Here is a 24,906-nt window from a genome sequence, read left to right as displayed (position 1 = left end):
AAAAAATCCTGCAATTTGTGACAACATGGATGAACCCAGAGGGCATTATTTATGCTAAGGGAAGTAAACTGAATGGAGAAAGACACTGCATGGTAGCACTTATATGTGGAATCTAAAAAAAAAGAAAAAAAAGAGGTTGACTTCATAAAAACAGTAGAACGGTGGTTGCCTGGGGCTGGGGGGGGTGAGGGATATGGAGAGAAGTTAGTAAAAGGGTACCAACTTACGGTTATAAGATGCATAAAGTCTGAGGATCTAATGTATTACATGGTGACTATGGTTGATAATACTGTATTGTATAATTGAAATTTGCTAAGGGAATAAAACATGAGTGTTCTTAAATCATCAAAAAAAGATTAATATGCACAGTTATGGGTGTGTTAATTAGCTGGATGGCGTGACTCCTTTAATAATGTTTACTTATAGCAAATCATCCCATTGTATACTTTAAATATGTTACAATTTTATTTGTCAATCATACTTCAGTAAAGCTGGGGGGAAAAAGAGAAATATTTGCATAATTAAGATTGATTCAGATGGGAGTAATGTTGGGGCTTTAGTGGCCCCGGCTGGTAGGAAAGGATGTCCTAAGTCCTGTAGTAGTCTACTTTGTTACACCCAAAAGGAAGCTCCAGGCTAGAATAAGACCAGGGTTCGCCACTTAAGGGAATTCAACATAGGAAATTTTTTTTTTATTTGCAAAGAACTAAACTCATTCTTGCTAGTTCAAGTAAAGGAGAGTTTTGAAAATTTACAGGGACACTTCACAAAAATGAAAGACAACTGTGTACTTTGCTTCAGAAAGGCATAGGTTTTGTTGTAAAGGTCCTAAGGATGGAGTTTTCTCTTGTGTCTGTTTTTTACTCTCTAGCTGCATTAAAAAATGTTGATTGGTTTCTCTGAGTAATACCACTTTCTAAGATAATTGGTAAGTGTGTGGCTAAAAATGACCATCCTGTTCATGACTCTACATGACCTTTCAGTCTAAACATACATGTGCCTGATTATACATTTCCCCCCCTTTGTTAAAACTCTCAAGAGAGAGCACTGATTATTTCCTAGTCAATTAGTAGATTGACTTTTCTTGTGTTGCCTTTTTGTGTGTGTTAGGTGTGCAGTTGACTAGGTCACATGCTAAAACGCCCCTTAACAGGTGTTGGGAGCAAAGGTGTCTGAGAAGGGAATGTGGGCTTATTGGTATCCCACTGTATCCCAAATGTGAGTCCCAGAAGGGCCTCTTTTTTAAGCAGTGATTATGCCCTGAATCACAGAGGTATCAAGTATCTGTCCCCTGTCATCTCTGTTAAGCAGAACTCAAACCAGTGGCTGCGAGTTTGGCTGACAGGATTCAGTTACCAGAACAGGGGGATTGGCATGCATGTGGCCAAGGCTCCAGCCTGGTATGCTTATGTTCAGAACAGAATCCCAGTCCTAGAATGGGAGTAGGTATGAAAATCAGGAACCAAGGTACAGGCACTATCAAATGGATGGGACAACATGACGTGTTATGAGGAGGCTTATGACTTCAAACAATGACTGCATAAGCTGCATGATGCGTTAGAATCAGCTGAGGAGCTTAATTTCAGGGCATCTGCCCAGATCTAGTGATCTGCTAAGAGAATTCTTTTGACAGTATCAGGTGATGAATCTAGTGGACAGTTAGGTTTGGAAACCTGTGACGCGCTAGGCTTTCAGATGCCTGCACGTACCTGATTCTGAGCCAACCTGCAACAGCCTCAAGGGCCTAGTTCCTCTTACTTCCAGGCTAGGGCTCTTTCCTTTGTATTCTGCTGCTGCCTTTATAGTTGAAAGACATCACAACACTCTTCTGTACCTGAGAAACAGGGTTTGTCTTGCTGTGACTATTAGATTTTATGCCATATGATCAGGGTAGGTAGGACTCAGATGGATATCACGAGAGAGAGAATTTTGAATATATGCGTCCACAACAATTGGGCTGTATCAGAAAAAGTTAGATTTTAATAAATATTTTTTCAATGGCACACGATAACATATAAGATGTTACATATCTATGCTGGATCTTCCGGGGGTTCTCCTATGAGCTTTTCTAACTCCAGGAACTAGGCTAGTTGCTGAGGCAGATGGAAAGGAGAACATGGCAAAGTATACCTTGACTTTTAAGCTTCTACCGCAAAGTGATATATAATAGTACAGTTCACATTTCATTGGCCAAATCACTCCCGTCACATAGGCAGGGAAGTATAATCCTACTATAGCCCTGGAAGAAGAGACCTATTCATAATGTCTAGCACAGGGACTTTTGACTTGTCTGCTACTACATGCTTAGCATTTAGAACAGTGTCTGGTATATGGTAGGTACTTAAAATATGCTTTGAATAAATATATGAAAGTAAAATAACAGTTCATATCACCTAGGATTAACCTTAGTTCCTGGACACAGTTCTGAAATTATCTTTGTTAGAACCTTTAAGGAAATAATGACAGAAAAAAAACTATGTTTGGGAAATCGTCTTCAATGTAGATTATTCATGGCTGGGAAGCCTTGAGCTTGAAAAGCATCTAGGCTGCATCAGTCCCTAGTTGCATTTTATATTGGTATAGGAGTCATTTTTTCATGTTTTTTCAAAGGGTATTTGGCAGGTCGGTTTGAATAGTTGTCTGATTTTTAGGATATTAAAGTGTGGGATGTGGAATTGGAGTGTCATTCAGGGATTTCACTACAGAGCTGAGAGTGAAGCCACCATATTGACAATTAACTTTGCAGAGGATGTCATGGGGGATCCCCTTTTCTCCAGAATTATGGTTCCTCTTGGGGTTAACATTGGCTCTTACATGAAATGGCTAGAAGACTGCACTTAAATGGCTATCCCGGGAGGCCTGGCTCCCAGATCTGCAGGCACATTAAGATTAATGGCCACTTCCATTTTCCTGCTTTGTCCTCAGCAAGCATGGGCCCTTAGAGCCACTTTATGCCAGAAGAACAAATGTTTGAAAATGCCCCTTCCGTTTCTGGGAAATCTAAAACCTGCCCATAATTTGGCTAATTTGTAGTTGATCATGGGGAAGATAATGAGTAGGGAAAATTGAGGGAGCAGGGGACAGAGTTGCTAGGAAACAGATTTACTTGTAACATCTAGACAAATAAACTAAAAAAAAAAAAAATGGTGTTAATGAGTCCGGTTACTGACAATCTCAGTTCCCAAGAAGCACAAATACGGAAATAGCGTTGCATGAAAAAGCACCAGTCAGAGGCAGAGGCTCTGGGGAAGGGAGCAGACCATGGAGATTCAGCATCTAATGGTACTTTCTTAGAGTCTTCATCTCATTTCACCTCCTCTGCATTGACTGCTGGAAGGGTCAATGAGGGAAGGTGTGTGTGAGCAATTTATAAACTTCAGGGAATTTTGTGTCTGCACAAATCCCAGTCCTTTGAGCAGTTGTGAACTCTGATCTCTGTTTCCCCAACCCAGCAAAACTGCTGCTGTCTGCTTGATTCTAGTTTTCTGCATTGTGATTTGGAAAAAATGCCCTCACAAAGAAAGCTGGTGTGTAAATGGGAGGGTTTTACCTCATATGCTTCCCTTCTCTTGAGGCTCAAAGCTTTACCTTGGTTATTGTTCAATACCGGAAAACAATAGTTTTATATATTTCATTCAGCTTTTACAGCACAGGTTAAATCTGATAGCAGCTACTCTATAAAGGCTAGAACTAGAAATTATTGTAGCTTTCTTACAGCTTTTACTTTATTTTGCTGGGTCAGAAAACAAAAATCCTTCAGGTAGACAAATTAATAAAATAATTATAAATTACATTAGAGTCTCTGAAGAAAAACAAATAAAGGCACTGAAATAGAAGTGAGAAATGGGCAGGATTTTGGATATGGTGGTCAGTGGAGGCTGGTTTGAGGAGTCTGAAGTTGAGATAAAAAGGATGATTAGGACCTTACTTATGTGAAGCAGAGGTAGGAGGGGAGAACAAAAGAGAATTCCAAATAAAAGTATGGATTCTGAATAAGTGATGCTTGCTGGAATTTATGCCTCACAAACAAGAGCTCGAGTATTGCATTAAACCTGAGTGCCATGTTTTGAAATAGATAATTTGTTGTAAGTGTTGCTAAGCTGGAGGGCTCCAGAGACCCTGAAAGGGGAAAAATAAAGAAGCCAAGGCTGTATCTAGGGATTGGATATGGGGCAGTGTTTGGGAGTATGCTACCATGAGCACTATCTTCAAATGCCCAAATTGCTGTCTTAAAGAGGATAAGCAACGCTCTAGAGCATAGGCTGGCAAACCACAGCCACACAGCCTGCATACTAAGCCAAAACCAGCCACACAGCCTGCATACTAATAATGGATTTTTACATTTTTAAATGATTACATTTTTGGGGTGCCTGGTTGGCTCAGTTAACTTTAGCTCTGGTCATGATCTCACGGTTTGTGAGTTCGGGCCCTGTATCAGGCTCTGTGCTGATAGCTCCGAGCCCAGAGCCTGCTTCATATTCTGTGTCTCCCTCTCCCTCTGCCCTTCGCCTGCTCAAGCCTCTGTCTCTGTCTCTCAAACATAAATAAACATTAAAACAATTAAAACAAATTAAATGATTACGTTTTGAATAGTCCTCTCAGTACCTATATACTTGCTTCCATTTTGTTGCTTGGCCCAACAAAACTTAAACTGTTTATCTGGCCCTTTAAGAAAAAGTTTGCTGACCCTTGCTCTAAAACAATTGCAGGAATTTAATTTGCTGTAGCAAAAGAAATGGGCAGCAGATTTGGAATACAAATCCTCTAAGGGAAAAGTATTTTTCTAGATGGGGTACTGGAAAGGTCTCCCTCATAGGCTTTCTCCTTACCCCTCATTTCACACTGGCTAGTTTTCCACCTACTCAGCCCATGCATGAGAGGACATTGCTTGGCTTCCTGAGAAGAGTGTGGAGGCGCTGGACCGAGTGGCTAAGGATTTGATTCTGCGAAATTAGACGGTTTTCTGTTTAGCTAAGATGATAGTTTGAGTTGAAAACACCCAATTAGTGACTGTAACTAATACATTCTTTCACTCAATTAAATTATTTTATCACCCAACTGGATATAAAGCATAAAGTCCTTCACATAGATCAATGGGACAGAATAGAAAACCCAAAAAAAGGACCCACAACTATTTCGTCCACTCATCTTAGACAACGCAGGAAAGAGTATTCAATGGAAAAAAAGACAGACTCTTCAACAAATGGTGCTGGGAGAACTGGAAGGCAAGATACAGAAGAATGAAACTGGACCACTCTCTCACACCATACACAAAAATAAATTCAAAGTGGTTGAAAGACCTAAGTATGAGACAGGAAACCATCAAAATCCTAGAGGAGAACACAGGCAGTAACCTCTTTGACCTCGGCTGGAGCAACTTCTTACTAAACAGGTTGCCAGAGTCCAGGGAAACAAAAGCAAAAATGAACTATTGGGACCTCATCAGGATAAAAAGCTCTGCACAGTGAAGGAAACAATCAACAAAACTAAAAGGAAGCCTATGGAATGGGAGAAGATATTTGCAAGTGACATATCTGATAAAGGGTTAGTATCCAAATTTGACAAACTGAACACTCAAAAAACAAATAATCCAGTGAAGAAATGGGCAGAGCACATGAATAAACATTTTCCCAAAGACAAGACAAATCAAAACCACGATGAGACACTACCTCACACCTGTCAGAATGGTTAAAATTAACAACACAAGAAACAATAGATATTGATGAGGATGTGGAGAAATGGGAACCCTCTTGCACTGTTGGTGGGAGTGCAAACTGGTGCAGCCACTCTGGAAAACAGTGTGGAGGTTCCTCAAAAAGTTAAAAACAGGACTACCCTGTGATCCAGCAATTTCACTACTAGGTGTTTACCCTACAAAATACTGATTTGAAGGGACACATGCACCCTGAGGTTTATAGCAGCATTATCAACAGCCAAATTATGGAAAGAACCCAGATGTCCATTGATGGATGAATGGATGAAGAAGATGTGGTATATATATACAAATGGAATATTACCCAGCTATCAAAAAGAATGAAATCTTGCCATTTACAACAATGTGGATGGAGCTAAAATGTATTATGCTAAGTGAAATAAGTCAGAGAAACACAAATCCCAAATGATTACACTCATATGTGGAATTTAAGAAACAAAACAGATGAATGTATGGGAAGGGGAGAAAAAAAAAGAAAAAAAAAGAGAGAAAGAAACAAACCATAAGAGACTCTTAAAGGTAGAGAACAAACTGAGGGTTGGTGAAGGGAGGTGGGTGGGAGATGGGCTAGATGGGTGATAGGTACTAAGGAGGGTACTTTTTGTGATGGGCACTGGGTGTTGTATGTAAGTTATGAATCACTGAATTCTACTCCTGAAATCAACATTGCACTGTGTGTTAACTAGAATCTAAATAAAAATTTGAAAAGAAAAAAAAAGAAAGACAGCTCATTTAAAAAAATAATAAATATAGCATAAAGTCCATGAGTAACAGATTAATGTCTGAAATTAATCTGTCATAAGTCACCAACAACCAAGGGAAGACTAGTTCATAGTATAGTAAACTAGGTGAATTCTCTGGAAACTAGGCTCTGGGCCCAGGTACTTCAAAAGGAAAATACTAATTTCAGAGCAGTCTTTCCTAGAAAAAACCAAACAGGTGATGGAAAACCCTGGAATATGCTGTACCTATTATTCCTTTACCTAAGGAGAACAGTCTGATGGGGAATAATAAATAATAAGATGTGTATAGGATATTCACTTAGTTTTTGTACGTGTAGTGTAATACACAGTGCTATAAAATGTAGATCAGAAATGTGTTTTGTCTTTGAAGGAGGTTAAAGACAGTTTTCTAGAGAAGACGGCACCTAGGTGAAAAATTTTCCCCCAGTTTTATTGAGAAATAATTGGCATACATCACTGTATAAGTTTAAGGAATATAGTATGATGGCTTGATTTGTGAAATGAATTATGTGAAATGAATACCACAATAAGTTCAGCTAACATCCATCTTCTCATATGGATAAAATAAAGAGAAGAGAAAAAAGAGTAAAGGGAAAAAAAATTCTCCTTGTGATGAGAACTCATGATTTACTCTCTTAACAACTTCCCTATATGTCATAGAGCAGTGTGACTAGAGTCACCACATTGTACATTACATCCTCAGTACTTACTTATCTGATGACTGAAGTTTGTATCCTTTGATGACTTTCCTCCAATTCCCCCTCCCCCCCACCTCATGCCAGTGGTAACCACAAGTCTGATTTCTTTGTCTATGAATTTTTTTTAGATTCCATGTATAAGTGAGATCATATAGTGTTTGTCTTTCTCTGACTTATTTCACTTAGCATAATGCCTTCAAGAATCATATATAATGTAACCAATATTAGAATTTCCTCATTTTTTTAAATGCCTGAATAATAGTCCACTGGATATGTACACCACAGCTTCTTCATCCATTCATCCATCGATTGACATTTAAGTTGTTTCCATGTCTTGGCTATTATAAATGATACTTTTATGAACATGGTGTGTAGATACCTTTTTGAGTTAGTGTTTTCATTACTTTTGGACATATCCCCAGAAGTGGAATTTCTGGATAATATGGTAGTTCTAGTTTTCATTTTTTGAGGATCCTTTATACTGTTTTCCATAGTGGCTGTACAAATTTCATTCCCACCAACAGTGTACAGGATTTCCTGTTCTCCAAATCCATGCCAGCATGTGTTATCTCTTACCTTTTTTTTACAATGGGCATTCTAACGGGTATGGGTATCTCATTGTGGTTTTAATTTGCATCTTCCCAATGACTAGTGATGTTGAGCATCATTTTATATACCTGTTGGCCTTTTGTATATATTCTTTGGAGAAATATCTATTCCAGTTATTTGCTCATTTTAATTGGATTATTTATTTATATTTTGCTATTGAGTTCTAGGAATTCTTTATATGTTTTGGAATAAACCCCTTAGTCAGATGAATGGTTTGCAAATATTTTTTTCCTATTCTGTAGGTTATCTTTTCACTTTGTTTATGGTTTCCTTTGTTGAGCAGACATTTTTAGTTTGACATAGTCCCACTTCTTTATTTTTGATTTTGTTGGTTTGTGCTTTAGGGTCATATCTGAAAACTCATTACCAAGACCATGTCAAGAGGCTTTGTTCCTGTGTTTTCTTCTATGATTTTCATGGTTTCAGGTCTTATATTTACATCTTTAATCCATTTTAATTTAATTTTTGTGAATGGAGTAAAGTAAGGATCCAGTTTCATTCCTTTATATGTGAATATCCAATTATCCCAGCAGCATTTATTGTAGAGATTGTCTCTTACCCATTGAATATTCTTGACTTCTTTGTCAAATATTAGTTGATCATATATTCTTGGGTTTATTTCTAGGCTCGTGATTCTGTTTAATTGGTCTATTTGTTTCTGTGGCACTACCATACAATTTTTTTTGACCAAAAAAAAAAAAAAATGGCAGGGCCATTCTATACTGAGGAGTTTGAATTTCATCCTGAGGGCATGGGGAACTACTGAAAGCTATTAACAGTGATATGATTGTATTTAAAGTTTAGAAAAATTGTTCTGGTAGCCCAATGGGGGAATTGAGTGGAATAGAGGTAAGACCAGAGCTTGGGGAGTATGTTAAAATTTCTGTTGCAGTTACCCAAGTGATGAATGACAGTAATGCAAGCAGTAGTAGGGGCAATGGGAAGAGGGGGATGAAATACCAAGGAATTGAAATTATAGTATTAAGTATTTCTTGGATGTGTGTAGGGAGTGAAAGAAAAGAGGTTAAGAATACCATTCAGATAGCTCTTGAATGAGATGACCACTACAGGAAAGATGCATGAAAAATTAAATGTGAAGGAAGGAATGATTAGAAGTATACAACAGTACTGAGACTATGAGAGTATTGAATTGAAAATTGGGGAAGTCTTCATGGAAGAAATGGTATTTGAGAAGATCCTTGAAACATGGGTAAGTTTTTATATGGAGTCAGCTGTTCTCCTTATGAGGAGGATGATGGTGTTTAAAAATGCTTGGTCTAGAGTAATACGTCTAAGGGAGTCATTCTTTGCTTTCATAGATAGGTACGTGTTGGTAGTTCAGTGCTCTTGCCATCCATCCCCTTATTTGACTGTGATGATGTTCTCAGGAGAAACACATGATAAGTAAAATGATCTCCTTTTCAGGGGGAAGATGCCAGCTCTTGGGTAAAATGATGCTTCCAAGCTCCCCACTTTGTCAGGAGAAGAACCATGGCTTGAACCCACATGGCACTGAGTACAAGGCATCATGAAGCTGGATCCAAATGGAAAGTTAACCAGTTGCTGCTCACCTGTCAGGTAAGGATCTGAATTGAAATACTCTCTCAAATAAGAGACATTTTTGCAGTAGAATCAAGTCATGCTTGAACTGTATATCCTAGAGGCACAAACCCTGAAATCAGGATAGCTGAGTGGGAGTTGTAGAAGGATCCTCAAGGACACTGTGAACTAGACACAACTAAGGAAGGGCTTGAGTGACCTTCATTCTTTTGCTCTTGGGAAACAGTAGCTTGCATATGGCCATTTGGAAAGATGTACCATGAATCCAGGTATTAAAATTCTAATAATTGTTATAGTTATAGTGCAATAGAATTTTATTTTATTGCTCAAATTATTCAATCTTTGGCCATTGGGAACTTTTCCGATTCTCTTCTGTGTTCTTTTGACATACCTTCAGTATTGGGGGTATTTATTTATTTTTAGCACTTGCTTGCTTTCTGGCACTGTAAGATGTTTCAGGCTCATCTTGGAGATTTCCTGCCCTGTCCTAGAATCAGTCATTTTTACAAGGAGGTTTGGTTCCTCTTTGTTTGTTTATTTTTTGTTTTTTTGTTTTTTTGTTTTTTTGGTTGTTTGTTTTTGTTTGTTTTTGGTTAATGATATTAGAAACCAAGATCTGGGTGCTAGATACTAGAAGTACTTTTTGCAGCTAGGGTGCCATAGCTTCCAGCTGATAGAGCAAGGAAATACATGTGTGCATCCTAATTGGTGTATGTATGTGTATACACACACACACACACACACACACACACACACACACACACCTACCTATAAATACCAATATATTTAACCATCTGTGTCTATATTAAACTGAATAAAGGTTATACTGATGTCTCTAACTTGAATCCATTATACACATGTATTTTACCCTCCTGCCCTTGATTATCTGTAATTTTTTATTTCAACCAGGAAAAACCAGGCTCCCACCATTTGTGACTCAGTTATTTAATTGTTCAATTCCAGTATATGTGCTTAATAGTTTCAGAGCTGACTTCCCATGGAAGAGAAAAAAACTATCGAGTAGAGGACATTGCATATGTATATAGTTCCTTTTGCCTCTGCTCTTACAGACTGCACTAATTGTTAGGTAGGTTTATCTCATCCTCATGACTGATGTTGCTTCATACATTTGCACCACAGTTAGATTCCTTGGCCACATTATGCCTTCCATCCTGAGATTCCCTGATTATCTAAATCATTTTTTAAAATTTGCATATGTTACTTTCAGTCTTTGTCCTATAAAATTTTATAGGTTTTGACAAATACATTATATATCCACCATTACAGTATAAGACAGAATAGTTTCACTGCCCTAAAAAAAAATTCATTGTTTTAATCCTCTACCTCAAACTTCAGGAAAGAAACAACTTATGTGTTTACCAACTCTATGATTTTGCCTTTCCATAATGTCATATATGTTGGGATCTCCTGGGCCATCCCCAAGTTTGATGATTCAGTAGGAGGACTCACAGGGCTTAGCGTATAGTACTTACAGCTAAGATTTATTAAAAAATACAAAAGAGAGACTACAAAGTAAAATTGGCAAAAGGAAAGGCATATGGGGCAAAGTCAGGATAAAGGCACAAACTCTAAGAGTTCTCTCCTAATGGAGTCACATAGGGTGTGCTTAATTCCCTCAGCAATGAGTAGGACAACATGCATAAAATATTGTCTACCAGGGAAGCTCACTGAGTCAGGGCATGACTCAGTGCCCAGGGTTTTTCAAAGAGGTTGGTCATATAGGTATACTCTGTATAGCATGTACCAAAGACCTGGACTCATGCAAGGAAAGATGTCCAGCTTACACCACATTGTTTGCACAACAGTTTCACAGTGATTCACTTTTATGAATTTTTGGAATGGTGGGAAAACCCCTGAAATCCAAGTCCTGAAACACCAGCCAAGAAGCAACCTTGGAAACAGGCCTTTCTAAGGATAGCAATCTTAGGCCTTCTTTGTTAACACTTGTATTTACGTCATACAGATGAAGTCATATAGTATGTAGTCTTTTCAGACTGACTTTTTTCACTTAGCAATATGCATTTAAGATCCATTCATGTCTTTACATGATTCAATAGCTCAACCCTTTTTATCACTGCATAGTATTCCATGTTTGGACATACCACAGTTTGTTTATCCACTTGCTTATTAAAGGACATTTTGGTTGCTTCTGGTTTTTAGAGTTTATTAACAAAGCTTCTCCAAACATTTGTTTACAAGTTTTTATATGGACATGAGTTTTCTAATCAGTTGTGTATCTAGGAGTGTGATTGCTTGATAGTGTGGTAAGATTATGTTTAGTGTTACAAAAAATGACCATACTGTTTTCTGAAGTATTTGTAGCATTTTGCTTTTTTACCAGCAATCAATGAGAGTTCTCATTGCTTTAAATCCTTGTTAGCAATTGGTATTATCTAATTTTTAATTTTCATTTCAGCCATTTTAATAGTGCATGGTAGTAACTCCTTGTTTTAATTTGGATTTCCTTAATGGTAAGTGATGTTAAAAATCTTTTCTTGACATTCTATATCTTCTTTGGTGAAGTGTACATTTACACATTTTGCTCATTTTTAAATTAGGTTGTTTGTTTTTCATATAAGGGTTGTAAATTTTTGTATGTGTTTTGAATGCAAATCCTTTACAAATATACTCTCCTAGTCTGTGGCTTCTCTTTTCATTACCTTAACAATGGCTTTCATGGATCAAAGGTTTTAATTTTAATAAAATCCAACTTATCAATTTTTCTCTTTTCTAGATCATACTCTTTGTATTGTATCTAAAAACTCATCACCAGACTCAAAGTCCCTTATTTTTTCTTCTAGAAGTTTTATAGTGTTTCTTTTACATGTCTATGATCCATTTTGAGTTAATTCTTGTGGGAGATATAAAGTTGTGAGGGCTCTGTGTTGGTTTATTTTTTTGCATATAGATGTCCAATTGTTCCAGCATCATTTGTTGAAAAGACTATCCATTCTCCATTGAATTGCCTTTGTGTCTTTGTCATAAATCAGTTGAGAATGTTTGTTTGGGTTTATTTCTAAGAACCCTATTCTGTTGCAGGCATCTGTGTTTCTGTTCTTTTACAAATAGCACACCATCTTGATTACTATAGTTTATAATGCGTCTTGAAATAAGGTATTGTGTCTTGAAGCTTTTCTTCTTTGGTATGGTACTATGTTGGCTACTCTAGGTCTGTTGCCTGTCTGTGTAAACTTTAGAATTAGTTTCTTGATATCTACAAAATAGCTTACATAAGTATATTTTTATTACAGGGCTTTGCAGAACCGTTAGTATATTAAAGTGCATTATGAATATCTGAGAAGAATATACACTTTGCAGCATTTCCCAAACTTACTTGACTTCAGTGTTCTCCCCTTGCCCTCCCACCCCCCTCCCCAAGACCTATATTGCATGACCTCAGAGATAATTTCCTTCTTTTGATATAAGCAAAAACTGAAGCTCACAGAGGAGAAAGTATCTTGCTCTAGACTAGGTTAATAATTTTATTAGGATCAAGGCCTGGGCTAGAAACCTGTTTTTTGTTTTCTGGCTATAATTATATTTTGGTCATATACATACATGACATACATCTCTATCTTCAGATAATTTTGTAGTTAGCATAAAAACTCAGAGAAGCATAATATTAGATATTCTCTGTCTTGAAAGATTTCAGTGCTTCATGCTACATGAATGGGTTTTCAGTCAACTTATTCTCTCAAATAATAGTGATTACATATATTACATAGAATAATTTTTTTCTTATTCTGATTATTTAAAATTGTACAATTTAGTATTGGGGATAATAATAACATAAATCTTATTATCCCATGCTTTTAAAGTCTATTGGAAAAAAAATAAAAAATAAAGTCTGTTGATACTCATTCAATAAACATGGTGGGATTGGGGACATACTTGTTGAAAACTATGTCAGTGTATTGAAAATACTAAAGTAGATCTGAAGCCCACCAATCTCATAGAGCCTTTATTAGCTTTAAAATTCATTCCCTGACTCTTCTCACTCTCACAGGCTCACAGGCTAAGTTTTGTTCCTCTGTTTACTGAAACAGAGGAGCACTAATGAGTGAATCTGAAAGGCTTTCCCTATGAGGGTTAAATTATTGGCCTCTCAGTTAAGTATTGATTCTCTTTAAAAGCTCCATCTGAAGGATCACTGACATGATCGTCAAGGTTCATGGGCTAGATGGTTTACAGAAATGACAAAGTGTGTGCCTCTTTAATACCCCAGCTCTCTGCTTGGTTTATGTCTTTTTACATTATGTTTTGGGAGTGACTTGGGGGCAGTACCAATGGTCGGTTCTGTTGGCAAACTTGTAGCTTTATTTATATAACTGGATTAACAGTACCTAATCATATTCTGAGCGAGTTATTTATATAACTGGATTAACAGTACCTAATCATATTCTGAGCAGTTGAATGCTAGCACTCAAAAAAGGTATGTCCAAATCTAAAGACTTGGTACCTATGAATGTGACATTACTTGGAAAAAGGGTCCTTGCAAATGTAATTAAGTTAAAGAGCTCAAGATGGGATCACCCTGGATTATCCATTGAATTATCCCTAAATTCAATGGGCCGTGTCCTTATAAGAGATAGAAAGGGAGAAGGCACTGGGAAAAGAGGAGAAGGCCATGTGAAGATAAAGGCAGAGGTTAGAGTTTTATTGCTACAAGTCAATGAATGTCTGGAGCCAACAGAAGCTGTAAGAGGCCAGGAAGGATTCTTTTGTAGAGGCTTAAGAGGGAGCCTGGCTCTGCTGACACCTTGACTTTGGACCCTTGCTTCTACGACTGTGAGAGAATAAATATCTGTTGGTTTAAACCACCAAATTTGTACCGATTTGTGACAGCAGTCACAGGAAATGCACCTTATCTTCCAAGATTTCCAACTTAAGTTTTGAAATATTCAGGGCATCTTTCTGGTAGCTTAAGGTTTATCTACCCACAAGGATCATAAGGTGGAAGAGCTCCGTGAGGGCAACAACATCTGCTTTAACTCATCATAGTGTCCACGTGCCTGGATAGCTCTTGGTGTCATCATAGGTGCAATACTGTAATTTTTAAGAAATACATATTTGGCCAGTGAGATGACCAGAATATATTTCTCATATATATTTGGTTTTTGTCCATCGTTCCTGGCTCACAGATCCTAAAACCTTTGGGATTTCCTATGATGAGAGCTTCGAGGTATCTTTGTTAAGGTAATCAGGTGACTTTTGGAAAGCACTCAACTAACCTAAAACTGGGGGCCTGGCTGATGGAAGAGCCAGCCTCATGATTAGAGGGTTGGAACTTTCAGTCCCTTTGCCCCCCACCTGTGGGAAGCTGGAGGGTCTGGGGATTGAATTCATTTGCCAGTGGCCAATGACTTCATCAACCATGCCTATGTAATGAAGCCTGCATAAAACCTAAAAAGAACAAGATGCTTTGGGGTTGGTAAATGCATGTAGGTGCTTGGAGAGTGGCATGCCTGGGGACAGCATGGAAGCTCCCTGCCCTTTTCTCACATCTTGCCCTATGAATCTCTTCCATCTTGATTTTTTCTGAGTTATACCCTTTTATAATAAACTGGTAATCTAGTAAGTAAGGTGTTTCTCCTCTAGCAAATTAATTGAACCTGAGAAGAAGGTCTTGGGAAACTGATCTATAGCCAGTCAGTCAGAAGTACAGGTAACAAGCTGGGCTTCTGACTGGCATCAAAAACGTCTGTAGGAGGACAGTCTTATGGGATTCAACCTATGGGATCTGATAATATTTTCGGGTAAATTGAATTGAATTCTGACTTTGAGAACTGCTTGTTGGTGTGGGGAGACACCCTCTTCCAGAAAGCAGAAGTGACTTACCTATATGTTTTTAATTTATTTATTCATGTTGCCCAATTCTTGGGTTTATTTACTTATTTTAACTTGATCATCTTGGCAATGGAGAGAAACCCATGGATGATAAAATATCCATGTCTGTAAGTTGCTGGTGACCGGTTTTACTCATAGATATGAAATGTATATATTATTTTACATATTGTTGCCATTTAAACTTTTCACTCTTAGCCCTTTGGAAAGAGACTTAAGAGTGCACTGCTGATTTCAAGGCTCTCAGAGACTGTAAACAAACCCTAAAATCATAAAAAAATCTTGTGGTTTTGTAAACATGCCATTGAAATACAAAAATAGCATTAGGTTTTGTTCATTACTTTCTCTTCATTTTATTGTCATGATACAATTTCCTGCACTTTTGGAATAGCTAAGTAACTATCTACCTTTTTCTAGTTTAAACAATCTGTTCTACATATAAATAACTGAATCTTCATACGTCTCAGCTTTGATTATGTATTTCCCCCACTTAAATGCTTTATCTTGTCTACAAATGTCTACAGAGGGAGGCCCAAACCGCTTAACCTGGACCTAGCCAATCTTTGCAGCTTTATTCCTACCTCCTGCTTATTAAAAGTGCAGAGAGATCCTCCTGACCCATAGACAATGCTTTTCAAACTTTAATGCACGTATGGTTCACTTGGGGGATCTTGCTATAATGCAGATTCTGATTCAGTATGTCTGGGGTGGGAACCTGGGTTCTTGCCTTTCTAACAAGTTCTCAGATGAAGCTGATAAAGCTAGTCCAAGAATGACACTTTGAGTAGCAAGACTCTGACAATATGCCCTTCTCCTATATGCAATCATCACATTTTATCGTTCTGTGTTTAGTAAATCTCTTTCCCTTACTGGTGATTGTGTCCCGGAGGACCATAGACCATATTGGACCTATTAGTTTCACTGTTAAATCCCTTAGCACCCATCAAAATGAATCTGAGATCCTTAATACTCTGCATTGGACAGGGCCTAATTTCCCCCTTTTCTTTAAGCTTCAGGCAGTGAATTGAATCCAGAGAAGGAAAGTGACCTCTCCAGGATAACATTAAGAATTTAGTGGCAAAGCTGGGGCTAGTAACTGGTCTCTGAAATAAATACCTACTGTGGCACAAAACTTCAAGTAAAGTTCTTAGGACAAGTAGCACATTATTCAGAACTTGCCCCCCAGGTATTGGATACTTAACATAGAACTCCCACTGCAAGCCCTTTGGCAAATTGCAAATGTCTGAGAGAAGACAAGAAATACCTCTGGGGCATTTCTCAGAGTCCATGGAGGCTCCACAATTAGACTAACAGCTTATAGGATAACTAGAGTGTAGCCAATTGAGAAGGATTGACCTAATTCTTCCTTTTTAAGTACCTTAATTTTATGCATCAGGTAATTAATTGAATGACTTAGTGATTACAGATGCTTTTTCTATCTCCAGCCTGGAATGAAAACAAGTTGCATCAGAAATGTAGGTGGGAGTGGGAGAGATCAGGGCACGGGCCACTTGATCAGAGCCTGCACAGATCCCATGCTGTAATAATAATAAAAAAAAATTACTGTGGTCTTTATACTTATCTGAGTAATGTATTTATCTGCCTAGTAGGAGGAAAATACAGGTAATGCCCCAAAATAACTTCTAGGACTAGACCCAATTGACAATTGGGGCCAGATGATTCTATATTTTAGAGAGCTATCCTGTCTGTAGGATGTTTAACACTTCTTGACTTCTACTCACTAGATTCCAGTAGCCATTCTTCCTCTCTCCACCCTCCCACCCCCAAGTTATGGCAATGAAAATGTCTCCAAGCATTGTCAATTGCCTCCTGGACGAAAAAGGGAAAAAAATCTCCCAGTTGAGAACAAGTGGACTAGACCATTGGTCAGACTAAGTATGTCTACAGGGCTGTTGCATACAGCTACACAAATTGTATAGTAACAATTCCACAGAGTGCCATGCTCATAGATTTCAATAATGTTTGGGGCAACTTTTTTCAGATTTTGATAATATCTGCAATCCAAGGTTTTGTCCTTTAATAAATTTTTTTATAAAAAATATTTTAAATATTTATTTTTGAGACGGAGCACACATGAGTGAGGGAAGGGAAGAGAGAAGGGGGGACAGAGGATTTCAGGTGAGTTCTGTGCTGACGGCAGAGAGCCCAATGTGGGGCTCGAACTCGTGAACTGTGAGATCATGATCTGAGCCGAAGCTGGACGCTTAACCAACTGAGCCACCCAGGTGCCCCAGTAATGATCTTCATAGAATAAGAGCCTTCCACATTTAAATTCACTGGTATGAATTTGCAGAAGCTGTATGCCTATCAGAATATCTGATGACTTTAATGTCTAAGAGGATAATCCATTGGTCACCCTGATCTCCACAACTGTTCTTATCTTCCAGCCCACCTCATCCTAGACCTTGTTATCATTAGTAATTGTATCACCTCTGAAATTGTCATTTCAAATATCTTTCTCTCTAATCACAAACCTTTGTGCTTCTGACTTGATTTCTCATCTAGTTCTCCCAACAATATTTAGACACCACCTATGTCTCTAATACATTTGATGTCACCATTTTGCATCGCTGACAATGTCCCTCTTCTGTTAGTTGTCTCTTTACCCAGTTCAGATTTATTTGTCCATCATGGTGATCATTCCCTTGTAAAAGCCCTCAATACCCTTGCCTTACCAACCTTGTAATGTGTTTGCCTGGCTAAACCCAATGCAGATTGAATCTAATTATTTACCTTATCTGTATCTGTATCTAAACAGATGAACATCTGCACCTAAGTGGAAAAGACACATACAATATAGTGATTAATCCACTGCAGTTTAAATTCAAGACCGCAAACCTCAAAGGGGCACTCACGTTGCCTAGAATTCACATCCTGGTGACTTTGTTTTCTCCTCTCTGAGACAACTCTCTCAGATGTCTTTCACCCGCTCAGAAGTATTACCACACTTGTACCCTCACTCTTATCTGATAACTTTGCCTCAAAAACAGAAGCAGAGGGAACTCTCATATACACGTTATCAAATCCAGAACACATCTTTCTTTGGACCCCAATTCTCTATCTTGTATCTTTTCGCTCCCTCTGTAAAGGGCCAAGTCTCTCGTCTCCCAGCTTCTGTAACTTCCTCAAGCATTTACCTTCGGTAGTTCCCCCATCCCCTGCATTACAATTTCTTCCTTTTAACAAAATCATTCCCATTGCATATAAATATACTCTAGTTTCTCACATTTTACATTACCCTCTAACTGTGCAGTTTCTATTCTTCTATCATCATATTTCTCTCTTCCTCACCGTAAATTTTGAAAGATTGGTCTACTTTCATTCACTGGATCTGGGTCCTTATCTCCCACTGTGTCTTCATCCACTCCAGTCTGGCTTTTACCATTGCTGCTTCTCAAACCATTCCTGTCTATGGTCATCGTGTTGCCAAAACTAATGGACACTTCTCTGAACTCCTTATTCACCATTAACGGTAGCCAGTCTCTCCTTCATGAAACCCTTCTCCTTGTGTCTAGGATGTCATCCTCTCAAATTTCTTGAATCTTTATATATTTTTATTTATTTGTTTATTTGTTTGTTTGTTTATTTTGTTGTTGTTGTTGTTGTTTCAATCCTACCTTTAATTGTTAGCGTTCTCCACTGGTTGGTCCTAGACCATGCTCTGCCTATACATTCTCCTACAATGATCTCATCTACCGCATGGCTTTAAATATCAAATGGATGAAGGACTTCATCAAATCTTTAGCCTGTATTCTTTTCTGTTTCAGATTTATATATCCATCTGACTCCTTACTATGTATAATTGAATGTAAGATGCCATTTTCAAAACAGAGTTTTGGGGGGCGCCTGGGTGACTTAGTCAGTTAAATGCCTGACTCTTGGTTTCAGGTCAGGTCATGATCTCATATTTCGTGGGTTTGAGCCCTATGTTGGGCTCCCTGCTGATGGTGCAGAGCTTGCTAGGGATTCTCTCTCCCTCTCTCTTTTCCCCTCCTCTGCTTGCTCTCTTTCTCTCTCAAAATAAATAAATAGGGGCACCTGTGTGGCTCAGTCGGTTAAGCGTCCGACTTCAGCTCAGGTCACGATCTCGCGGTCCGTGGGTTCGAGCCCCGCGTCAGGCTCTGGGCTGATGGCTCAGAGCCTGGAGCCTGCTTCCGATTCTGTGTCTCCCTCTCTCTCTGCCCCTCCCCTGTTCATGCTCTGTCTCTCTCTGTCTCAAAAATAAATAAAAAAAAGTTAAAAAAAATTAAAATAAATAAATAAATAAATAAATAAATAAACTTAAAAAAATTAAAGCAGAAAAAAAATATTGAATTTTTCTTTCCTCTCCTTCCATGCCCCTCCAACTCTCTCATATCATTAAATGGCACCTTCACCCACCCAAGTCCGCTCAGAACCCACTCAAGACGAAACCCCAGGAGTCAACCTTGATATGTTCCTTACTTTCATTCCCGACTTAGAATTATGGTGTTTCATTCTGCTTCTGAAAAATATCTTCTTTCTCTGGTCAAAGAGCAACAGTACCAAAAACTTACTAAAGGTGACAAGACAGATTTTATTCAGGCTTTATTCAGCAGGGGATAGAAACTCTAGTATAAACTGAGCTCACCTCCAGTTAAGACAAAGGTAACTGAGATTTTTAAAGTGATGACAGGAAACAAGGAAGGACCATGGGGAAGTGAAAGGAGGGTGATAAAAAGGGACTGGGGGCTGTGGGAAGTGGAAAATTACAGAAAGGAGTAAGTGGAGAATTACCAAAAATGATTTGGCAGTGTGAGTTGGAGCAATGCACATTTTGTGTTTTCTGTGAGTAAAGACTCAGCAATGCAGCTAGCGTCACCTTTAGGGACATGGCCTAGTACAGGTAGAAGCCAGGCTCAAGTTTAGTCAAATCTCTTAGCATAGTGTTTGTGCAAATCCTTTGTGCCACAAAGGAGTTTATAGTTCATACCCTCTTCATTATTACCACCTGATCCTCACTTATCCTCTGGACTTAGGAAGGAGCCTCTTCAATGGTCTCCTTGTGTACGTTCTTGCCCAGTGCCAGTTAAATCATGTGTTCTTTGGCCATTAAAGACATACAAGTCAAAACCACAATGACATACCATCACCTACCCATTCCAGCGTATGAAAAAGACAATAATGAGTGTCAGTGAGGGTGCAAAAAAAAAAAAAAAAAATGTAGCCTTCCCAGTGCTGGTGGGAACATAAAATGGCACAGTCACTTTGGAAAAATTTGGCAGTTTCTTAAAATGTTAAACATTGAGTTACTACATGACTGGGCAATTCCATTTGGAGATACCCACCCAAGAGAAATGAAAACATAGGTCTATACTAAAACTATACCTGAATGTTGTTACCTGTCCATTGTGGATCAGCATAGGGGCTCTGCTTCTTGCTGTCCATTTGAGAACATGGAATGATGAAGCAGCTACCATTCCTACCAACAATTGCTAGTTGTTGTTCCAGAGGGAAAACATAACTGTGGCAGATCTTACATCAGCAATTAGGTGATACGTATTACTTCTGCTCTGAATTTAGAGGCTAGAATTAGTCACAAGTCCCCATCCAATAGAAGAACAAAGAAGGATAATCCTTGGAGGTAGAGAACCAGAAATGGGCAGCAAGCGTACCAGTGACTCTGTTGTCTGTGCCCTGGGCTTGGTATGATTTCTCTTCAACTCTGTGCAGAGCTGGCTTCTCACACTTCTCACACTTTAGTTCCCAAGACTTCCCTGAGAGCACTTCTATAACAAGTTCATCCCAAGCAGTGCCTCTCCCTCTTGTGCAATCCTTTTGAGTTCTATGTCTCCTCCTCCAATGTGTTACGACACTGCTTAATTTGTGTTTTGAAATTGTTTGGTAAATTTCTTTGTCTGTTTTCCTATGTATTAACTCTTCCCACTACAATGTAAACTTTTGGAGGCTGTAATTTGTATTCTCTGTTTTATTCATTACTTAATCCCCAGGTTTAAGAGCAATGCTTAACAAGCTCATAATAGAAAATCAATAAATATTAACTAAATGAAAGAATGGACATTTTTTTTACCTCCATTTCATTTTTTATGCTGTTCCTTCTTCCTCTTCTTTCAAACAAAATACTATACATTGCCTAATGTTCAGCTTAATTTCACCTTCACTATAAAGCCTTTGCCTAATTAGAGGTAATTTCTAACTTAACCATGCTCTCAAAAATTTTTATTTTTTTCTTTTTTTTTAATAGAAAATACCCTTTTATCTTTGTAATTGTATGCATGACTCTCCATTATTTCCTATTCCATACTTTGAATTAGATTTAAGAACCCTATTAAAACTAAATATTAGGTCTCATAAGTATTTTATATCCCAGTGCTCAGCTCATTTAACAAATATTTACTGAACATCTGTGTTCTAGGCAATGTTCCAGGTGCTGAGGATAAAGTAGTAAACACACAGACAGAGTCCCTGCCCTTGTGAGACTTATCTTTTACTGGGACAGACAGACCACCCCACAAATAAATACATAAAATTATTAAGATGTGATAAGCATTTTGAAGAAAATTAAAGTAGAGTAAGGGAGATACATAGCAAAGAGGGAGTGTTAGTCAGGGAAGGCTTTTCTGAAATGTGATATTTGAATAGAGAGCTGCTGAAATGAAGATGTAAGCCGTAAAACATCTGGGAAAAGTATGCTTTGGGCAGAGAGGACAGCAGGCACAAAGGCCATGAGATGGTAATGAACCAGAAGACTATTATGTGGATGGAGTGGAATTGGGACCACATTTCACGCAGGGCCTCTCTAGGCTGCGTAGTAGTTTTACATTTTGTTAGTGTGCGTTAATAGATTTTGAACAGATCAAGATTCTTTAAATCATCAAATCAGCTCTCACTCCATGTTCTGTGTAGAGAATAGTCTGTGGGGAAGGAATGTGGAACCAAAAAAAAAAAAAACAGTTAAGAAGCTGTTTGATAGATCAGACAAGGGAGGATTAGCATGATAGTGAAGAGGTGTTTCATAAGTGGCTGCAAGATCAGTGATGAGTGTAGCATCCAGGGAGCCAGGTGAAGAAAGTGTTTCTTTCTTTCTTTTTTCCTTTTTTCAAAAATGTTTATTTATTTTGAGAGAGAGAGGGAGAGAGAGAATCCCAAGTAGGCTCTTCACTGTCAGTGACCTAAGCTGGAATCAAGAGTCAGACACTTAACCAGCTAGGCCATCCAGGCACCTCAAGAAAGTGTTTCAATAAGGAGGAGGACCAAATAAATGAATGCTTTGGAGGAGCTGAGCAAACAGAGACTTGCTAGTCATTGGTGGGCTGAATAAATATGGTTTCCCTGGAGTAGTACAGACAAAATCCTGACCAGAGAGATTCCAAGAAAAGATGGAAGATGAAAAGTGGGGGCAGAGAATATAGACTGTGATGGAATTTTACTATAAAAAAGGAGCGGATAAGTGGAGAAAGAAAGTATTATTTTGCATAAAAATGATTACTTAATGGATTGAAATTCAAAACCAACACTTCTAAGGAAAGATAGAAGGCAATGGATTTATTGATAATTATTGGTCACTCACTCTAATCTTAAGTGGAAGCTTGAGGTCTTTCAGTTAAGAAGACCTCCTCTCTCCACTATCTTCTCTTTCTGCTTCTTTAATCTCTCTCTGTGCTGGGGGAGGAGAAAGAACTCACTATGGATCAGGGATGAAAGGGACTCTAAGGACCAGCCAGCCCATCTTGCTAATAGTAAGTTCTAGAGGAAAGCAATAAAGGGAAAACCTGTAGATTTGTCCTAGGCGAAGTCTCTCTTGTCCCTTTTAGAATTGCTCCTTCTTATTCCCATCCTTTCTTGGCCATGATATTCTTTTTGGGTTTCTGCCCAGTGCTTTTGAATTTCACTTTCCAGAAAGCCGGTTGTCCTGGCCAGAACTCTTAATTAAAGATTGAAAAAAAAATAGAGAGAGGTGGGGGAGGAGAGAGGAGGATAGAGGGGGGCAGTGAGAAGGGAGGAGAGAGAGAAAATTAAAACAATAAAAAACAAGGCAAAAAAACAACTCTAATTGATTCAGTTTAGAATGAGGAATCAATTCTTTTTGTATTTTTCCTTAGCAAAAAAAGATCTTAATTTTTTTTAATGTTTATTTATTTTTGAGAGACAGAGAGACAGAGTGAGAGTGGGGGAGGGGCAGAGAGAGAGGGAGACACAGCATCTGAAGCAGGCTCTGGGATCTGGGCTGTCAGCACAGAGCCTGACATGGGGCTTGAACCCACAAACTGTGAGATCATGACCTGAGCCGAAGTCAGACGCTCAACCGACTGAGCCACCCAGGCACCCCAAAGAAATAACATCTTAAAAATATATGTATATTATCAGGCTGTGGACAGAAGAAAATGTAAAAAAAAAAAAAAGAAAGAAAGAAAAGAAGCAATCCTTTGACTGTTTTTAGTTTTTACTAATGGCCAGCAAACATTAACTTAAGGGCCATGGGGCACCTGAGTGGCTCAGTCAGTTAAGCATCTGACTTCAGCTCAGGTTTGTGGGTTTGAGCCCCATGTTGGACTCCACACTGTCAGTGTGGAGTCTATGTGGGATTCTCTTTCCCGCCCTCTCCCTCTCTCTCTGCCCCTTCCACGCTTGTGCTTTTTTTCTCTTTCTCTCTCAAAATAAACTTTAAAAACAAAGCAAAATAAACAAAAAACCAAGAACTTATGGGCCAAACCTGGCTTACTATCTATTAGTGTAAATAAAGTTTTATTGGACCATAGCCATGCTAATTTGTTTACATATTGTCAGTGGCTGCTTTAATGCTACAACAACAGTGTTGAGTAGTTGCAAAAAAGAATTAGTTTAAACTGTTTTTTAGTTCAAAATCCTAAAATGTTTAGTATCTGGCCATTTTCAGAAAAGTTTGCTCACCCCCTGGTCTGTACTAACATTTCCCAAAATTGCCTTCAGTGACGTTACCTCAGTGGTAATGAACACACAGGCATGGAAACTCCAAATTAAACAAGATTAAGCTTATTTCCTCACTGTAGGACTTTACAGAGCCTTTAATATTTCACTATGGATGTGAGTCTCTAAAAGGGGATAAAATGTACCTTGCAGGTTTCAGAATAAAGTCTTAGAGAATTAAGATGGTACAATGATTTTGATTTCTAAAAATGCCTAAATTCTGGCCTGAAAGACACCTCTTCTTTCCATGAGGTCTCTGGACAAGTAATATCCACACAGAAAAATAGAGTGAGACCAAAATGCCACAGTATTAACAGCTGCTCAAGTGTCTAGTCCCTCACTGCAGAGCTCTCCTGCAAATGGTGACAGTGAAACACACAACTTATAATGTAAGTTACATAAAGTGCTTCCTACCCTCCCCCTGACTTAAATCTTGGGGTATTACCATCTCATGTTAGACTCATAGATAAAGGGCATTCTAAGGGGATTGTTGGGGAGCAGTATGGCAGCTTTGCAGATCGGGTCCTAGCCTAAATTATGTGCTTGGGAAAGACGAGAGAATGATCAGAGTCATGCCTGCACAAAAGCACCAGTTTGTAAATGGAAGTGTAAGAGAGAGAGTAGAATCTTGTTTGTGCTTTCAAGGTGCAGTGTTTGTATCTGATACTAACAATGGTCCAGTCAGTATTCCGCAACTCTGAACAATTGGATATGTAATTCCTTCCCACATGCAATTCCTCCTTCTTTGCTGTTGGTGGAGACAAAGAAGTGC

General features: G+C 38.4%; 1 long non-coding RNA gene across 2 annotated transcripts in view; it reads left to right on the top strand.

Moving 5' to 3' along the window:
* Window positions 1–24,906, top strand: part of LOC122225932 — a 186,068-nt gene that overhangs the window by 137,946 nt on the left and 23,216 nt on the right. For both annotated transcript variants that reach the window (XR_006205434.1, XR_006205435.1), the window contains one exon: window positions 9,189–9,341. This is a non-coding gene — a long non-coding RNA (uncharacterized LOC122225932). The remainder of the gene's footprint in view (window positions 1–9,188; window positions 9,342–24,906) is intronic.

This window comes from Panthera leo, chromosome A1 (assembly GCF_018350215.1).
Source record: "Panthera leo isolate Ple1 chromosome A1, P.leo_Ple1_pat1.1, whole genome shotgun sequence".
NCBI classification, from domain to species: Eukaryota; Metazoa; Chordata; class Mammalia; order Carnivora; family Felidae; genus Panthera; species Panthera leo.
The sequence above is the reverse complement of the archived record's forward strand: the minus strand, read 5'-3'. Positions and strand labels throughout refer to the sequence as shown.